Genomic DNA, 6,223 nt, shown 5'->3' on the forward strand with positions numbered 1-6,223 from the left:
CCAGGGCAATTATTATTCCAATGTTCCAACAATAATGTTAGCGACATATCGGCCTTCGACGTCTGTAGTTTCATCTATGCGCACCAAATCAATTTTGTTTTCTTACATATGCTCTAATAGAAGCAAGAGTTTTCATTCATACAAGTACTTACGTAGTTTTTGGATAGTATACTCTTGTTATGGGCTACGAGATATCTATAAGATATCTACGAGACTACAAGGCTAAGTTAGTATGACCATGCCTCGTGTCAAGGGTAATGCGGATGCTACTATGACCATGACACGTGTCGGGATAGTAAGCGCACCAATAATTACAGTGCACTAATGATGCATTTGAGATGTTATTACACATTCTCAAATTCGTGTCCGAATTTGCAACAACAACAACAAGGACACCTGGTTTTACCCAGAAGGCGAAAACACGACGTAAACAAGAGACGCACCACAATATATAAGGGAGCCCGAAGACCAGCAACGGCAGATGTACCAAAGCTATCAACAACAGAGCACTTTCACGTCACTCAGCCACTTATTTAATTTGTTACATGTATTTTGTTTGTATGCAATAAAACATATTACGTTATTAAGTTTAACTTTCATTCAAATTAACTATTTGGATTCAAATCTGATACTGGCACGCAACAATTTGGCGCAGTCGGTAGGATTCACTTTTCAAGGAGGCAAACCGTCAAAGGCTACCATCAACAAGGAAGATTGCGCAGTCTACCTCGTTGATAACTTCAGAAGAGAAGACCATTCAATTCAACGTTGCAGAAAGTATCAGACAGGATGACAACATCAACGAACGTCGCATTATTGTGAGTGAATAGTTAATTAAATTATTACACGGATATATGTTCAAAAATATAAAACCTAAGAAATATCATTTAAGTAACTGAATATATTTAAGTAGGTCGTAAAAAAAAAATTTAGGAATTTTTTTTTTTTTTTTTTGATTATTAAAGGGCAATTGATTTATTTGAATTATTATTGAGAAATATTGAGTTATTATATTATTATTGAGGGCATATTGAGTTATTTGAGTTATTATTGAATTATTATTATTTTGAGGGCATATTGTTGAATTATTGAGATTATTATTGAGAATTATTATTGAGGGCATATTGTTGAATTATTGAGAATTATTAAAGGGCATATATTATTGAGATTTATTATTGAGTTATATTATTATAGTTGTTTGTTAAAACGTATCAAATGAGTGTGAAAGCAATTTATATGGAGAACACAGGTACATCTCCTTTGGAAGTAGCTAATCCATCGAATAAGACGTCTTTAGAAACTCCAGATTTGAGTTTAGAAGTATTAAATAAAACCCAACAGTTGATTGATTTGGGAAGCCCTAGTAGAAGCCCTAGCCCTAGTGAAAGCCCGAAAGAACGCCCTAGTTTATTTAGAAACCAAAGTGAACGCCAGAGCGCGAAAATAAAACACAGCTTAGAGAGAAGTTTAAGTTTAGACAATAAAAAGGTTACACGTAGCAAGGTTACGGACGATTTTGAACATATTGAGTTAACGTTCGGGAGAAAACCGCGTGTAAAGAAAATGGTTACCATAAAATTAGAGGAAGCATTTAAGCTTATACCTATGTGTACGGGAGAAGACGATATCTATCCGTTCATGAATGCATGTGATATGGCAGTAAATTTAGTTGAAGAAAAATGCGCACCGACTTTAGTTAAATATATAACAACTAGGTTATCCGGTAGAGCATTAGAAATGATAAAATATAAAAATGTTGCTAAATGGGTATACATTAAGAGTTATTTATCGGATGCTTTTGAAGATACGACAACTGCTTCAAGTTTGCAGATACAATTAAATTCCATTAAGATGCGTCATGGTGAAGACGTCAATGATTATTGTCATAGAGTAGAAAAATTGTATTATAAATTATGTAATGCGTGTACACTTAATAAAGAAGAATCAGAAGCAAAAGTAATTCACGAAACTTTAAAAGAACAAACACTGAATATTTTTATAAAAGGATTAATAAGTCCTATAAGAACAATTGTAAAGGCACGAAATCCTAAAACATTAGAGGTAGCTAAGCAATTGGCAAAAGCAGAAGAAGTAGAATATAATTCAGAAAGAGAAAATAACGGATACAGGAACGATTTAATAAAGGCAATTATAATGCTTCACGACAAAATAATAATAATTTCCAACGTGAGAATAATACAAGAAATAATAATACGAATAGTCGTAATAGGAATTTCCAACCAAATAACTTTAGTAAACCGAGTTATCAAGGACGGACAAATAATTACACTCAGCAAAATAATTTTAATAGACCACCTATTAAATGCTATAACTGTAATGGTAATCACTATGCAGCTCAATGTAGAAATAAACCTGCAAGTAATAATAATCGTCCATCTAATCGGAATAGTTTTACTCAACCACCAACAAATTATAACGCACGCGCAACCACATGTGCATATTGTAAACGAAGTGGCCATGATATAAGTGCATGTTATAAAAAACGTAATAATGAAAGTAGGAACCACAATTCGGGAAACGTGAACGTGTCGGGCGAGGACCGTGGTACTCGTTCGATAAACCAAATAATCGCGGAGGAAATGCACAATGTTACCACATCGTCGCTGCTTTAGAAAACAATCACATAACATGTATATCACCTGCGAGCAAAACAAACGAGTTAAATTTATTAATAGATACAGGTAGTCAGGTGAATATACTTAAAATAAATTGTTTACAAGGACAATTAAATATAGATGAAACACAAAAAATTAATTTAAGAGGCATTCATAAGGAGTTAATACAAACAATAGGCAAGATAAAAATACCAGTTATAATAAATAACAAGAATATAGACATAGAATTTTATGTAGTGGGAATGTTATTTCCTATACCCAAGGACGGTATATTAGGACATGAATTTTTACTAAAAAACAAAGTAATGGTGGACGTAGCCAAAAATAGGTTAATTATTCAAGATGATGAAGCAACCTTGCACGAAGAACATTGCGGTTCTGTTGTTTTTAAATTGCAACCACGTACGGAAACCGTCGTAGAAATAGCAATAGCTGATCCAGTCGTGGAAAGTAAAAGTATATACATACACAAACAACAAATTACAAATGACGTATATTGCAGTAGTACGGTGTCTACTGTGAATAAAGGGAAAGCAATAGTTAGTATGTTGAATATATCTGAGGAGATAAAAGACATAGACGTAACCGATATAAATAAGATAAATTATGATAGTGAATATGAGATATATACGGTAGAAACAAAAAATAGTTATAATGAACGTATAACGCGTTTGAGACAAATAATAAGAACTGATCATATGGATGAGAATGAGAAAAAATCTATTTATAAAATATGCGAGAAGTATAATAACATATTTCATATGGAAGGGGACATGCTAACCTTCACCAACGCGGGAACTCATATAATAAGATTAAAAAACGACCAACCGCCTATATACCGAAGACCTTATAGACTTCCTCATGCACAACAAGATGAGATAAATACGCAAATTAAGAAACTTGAGGATAACGATATTATTGAAAGTTCAAGGAGTCCTTGGAACTCTCCTCTTTTACTAGTGCGAAAGAAAATTGACAATTCAGGTAAACAAAAGTTTAGAATAGTGGTAGACTTTAGAGCATTAAATGAAGTCACCATAAATGAATTCCATCCTCTGCCTAATATTACAGAAATATTGGACCAGTTAGGACAATGTCAATTATTTTCTGTTCTCGATCTTTCTAGTGGGTTTTATCAAATCAAATTAGAAAAAGAATCACGAGAATTAACAGCCTTTTCAACCAATCAAGGTCATTGGCATTTTAAACGCATGATTCAAGGCATGAAAACTAGTCCTGGAACTTTTCAAAGAGTTATGAACTCAGCTTTAGCTGTTTTAATAAAATGTTTAGTTTATTTGACGACATAATGTTTACGGGAAAATAATTGTATGTTTGAAATAGTTGTAGCAGTAATAGAAGTTGATACACAATACAATAAAATAAGTTAATTATAATATGATTAATTTAAAAGTGAATAAGTATATTTGGAGAATAATATAAAATGGATTAAAGATAAAAAAAAGTGAAAATAAGCAATACAGAAAATATAAAATAAAAAAATATATAATAGGTATATTTGGAAAGTATTATATGATAATTATTTATATAGTCGATAATCAATTGTGAAAATTTATTAAAATCTTTTAAAGAAAGACATTAAATTTTTATGGAGTGATGAATGTCAAAAATCATTCGATAAATTGAAATCAGCTTTATGTTCTGAACCAATACTTAAATATCCAGACTTCACTAAGACTTTCATATTAACTACGGACGCGAGTAATAAAGCACTAGGGGCAATATTATCTCAGGGAGAAATAGGTCAAGACTTACCAATCTCTTATGCGTCACGGACGTTGAATAAAAGTGAAAATAATTATTCCACAACCGAGTTAGAATGTCTAGCTATAATTTTGGGGTAAAACAGTTTAGACCATATTTATATGGAAGGAAATTTATAATACTTAGTGATCATCGCCCTTTGACGTGGCTTTTCAACTTAAAAATCCATTATCGAAGTTAGCACGTTGGCGAATACAACTTGAAGAATATGATTATGAGATACGATATAAACCTGGGGTGCAAAATTCTAACGTAGATGCGTTAAGTCGTATGTATTCGATACAAGAAATTAAAAACGAGTCGTACGAGAAATTTCTTGGGAAAATGGAAACACAGTTAATTACCAATAGCAATGTAAAAGAAGCTATAGGTACACTTTTGGAGTCACCAGTAGAGTATCATATAGTGACAGAAATAGCGAAACAATATAATTTAACATCAGGAATAAATTACGAAATAAAACGTAAGTTTGGAATTACTTCATTTTTACCAGTTAGTAAAGTGATAGGCGATACGCCGTATGTAGTACAGAATGACCGGTATATAATATTTCTAGTAACGAAAAATAAAGATCGTCAGAGGTCAACGTACGAGAATATGTATATAGCGTTAGTGAACTTGAAACAGTTTTGTGAGGAAAATAATTTAGATAAAATAGCAATGAATAAACTAGGTATGAATGATGATCTACAGTGGGAAAAAGTAAGGTCAATGTTAAGATACATATTTCGTAATACTAAGATCGAAATTATGGTATGTGCGAACGTAGAATATACGGAAGAAGAGAAAGTAACTATATTAAAGCAGTTTCACGATTCTAAACTAGGAGGTCATTTAGGTGTTAATAAAACTATTAAACGCATACAGAAGCAATTTAGATGGAAGGGTATGAAAGATGATGTTAAAAAGTACGTAAAAAATTGTACATCGTGTCAAGTAAATAAAATTTCAAATCGGCATGTAAAGCAACCAATGGCTATTACATCAACAAGTTCAAAACCATTTGAAAAAATATTTTTAGATATTGTAGGTCCATTACCAACGACCTTGTCTAGTAATAATTATATTTTAACAATGCAAGATGACTTATCTAAATACACGCTAGGAGTACCAATACCTAATCATCAGGCAAACACGGTCGCGGAAGCTTTTGTTATACATTTCGTGTGTGTACATGGAATACCGGGAACGATATTGACAGATCAGGGAACGGATTTCCTTAGCAAAACATTTACGGAAGTTTGCAAACTGTTAAAAATAAATAAAGTTAATACTAGTCCTTTTAGACCACAGACAAATGGAGGTCTCGAAAGATCACATAGAACTTTGGCCGAGTACTTAAGACATTATGTGGATAAGAATTTAAATAATTGGGATCATTTGTTACCATATGCATTTTTTGTATATAATTCAACGGTACATACATCAACTAATTTTCAACCATACGCGTTAGTGTATGGGCGTACGTTAGAAATACCAATTAAATTAAAATCCGAGCCAGAGCCACAATATAATTATGATGATTATTTATATGATTTGAAACAGAGTATGCAAGTGTCGCATAAATTAGAGAGAGAGAGAAGTTAATAGAACACAAAGTAAAAAGTAAGGACCGATATGACAAAAATGAGAATCCTGTAAATATACACGTGAAAGATTTAGTACTTTTAAAAGATAACGCACATAAAAACAAACTTAATTCACTATGGTTAGGACCATATGAAGTAATTGAAGTAATAGGAGATGAAAATATAGTTATACAACGTGGCCGACGAGGCATTACCGTACATAAAAATAATGTA

Source organism: Aphis gossypii, unplaced genomic scaffold (genome assembly GCF_020184175.1).
Source record: "Aphis gossypii isolate Hap1 unplaced genomic scaffold, ASM2018417v2 Contig00842, whole genome shotgun sequence".
Lineage (NCBI taxonomy): Eukaryota > Metazoa > Arthropoda > Insecta > Hemiptera > Aphididae > Aphis > Aphis gossypii.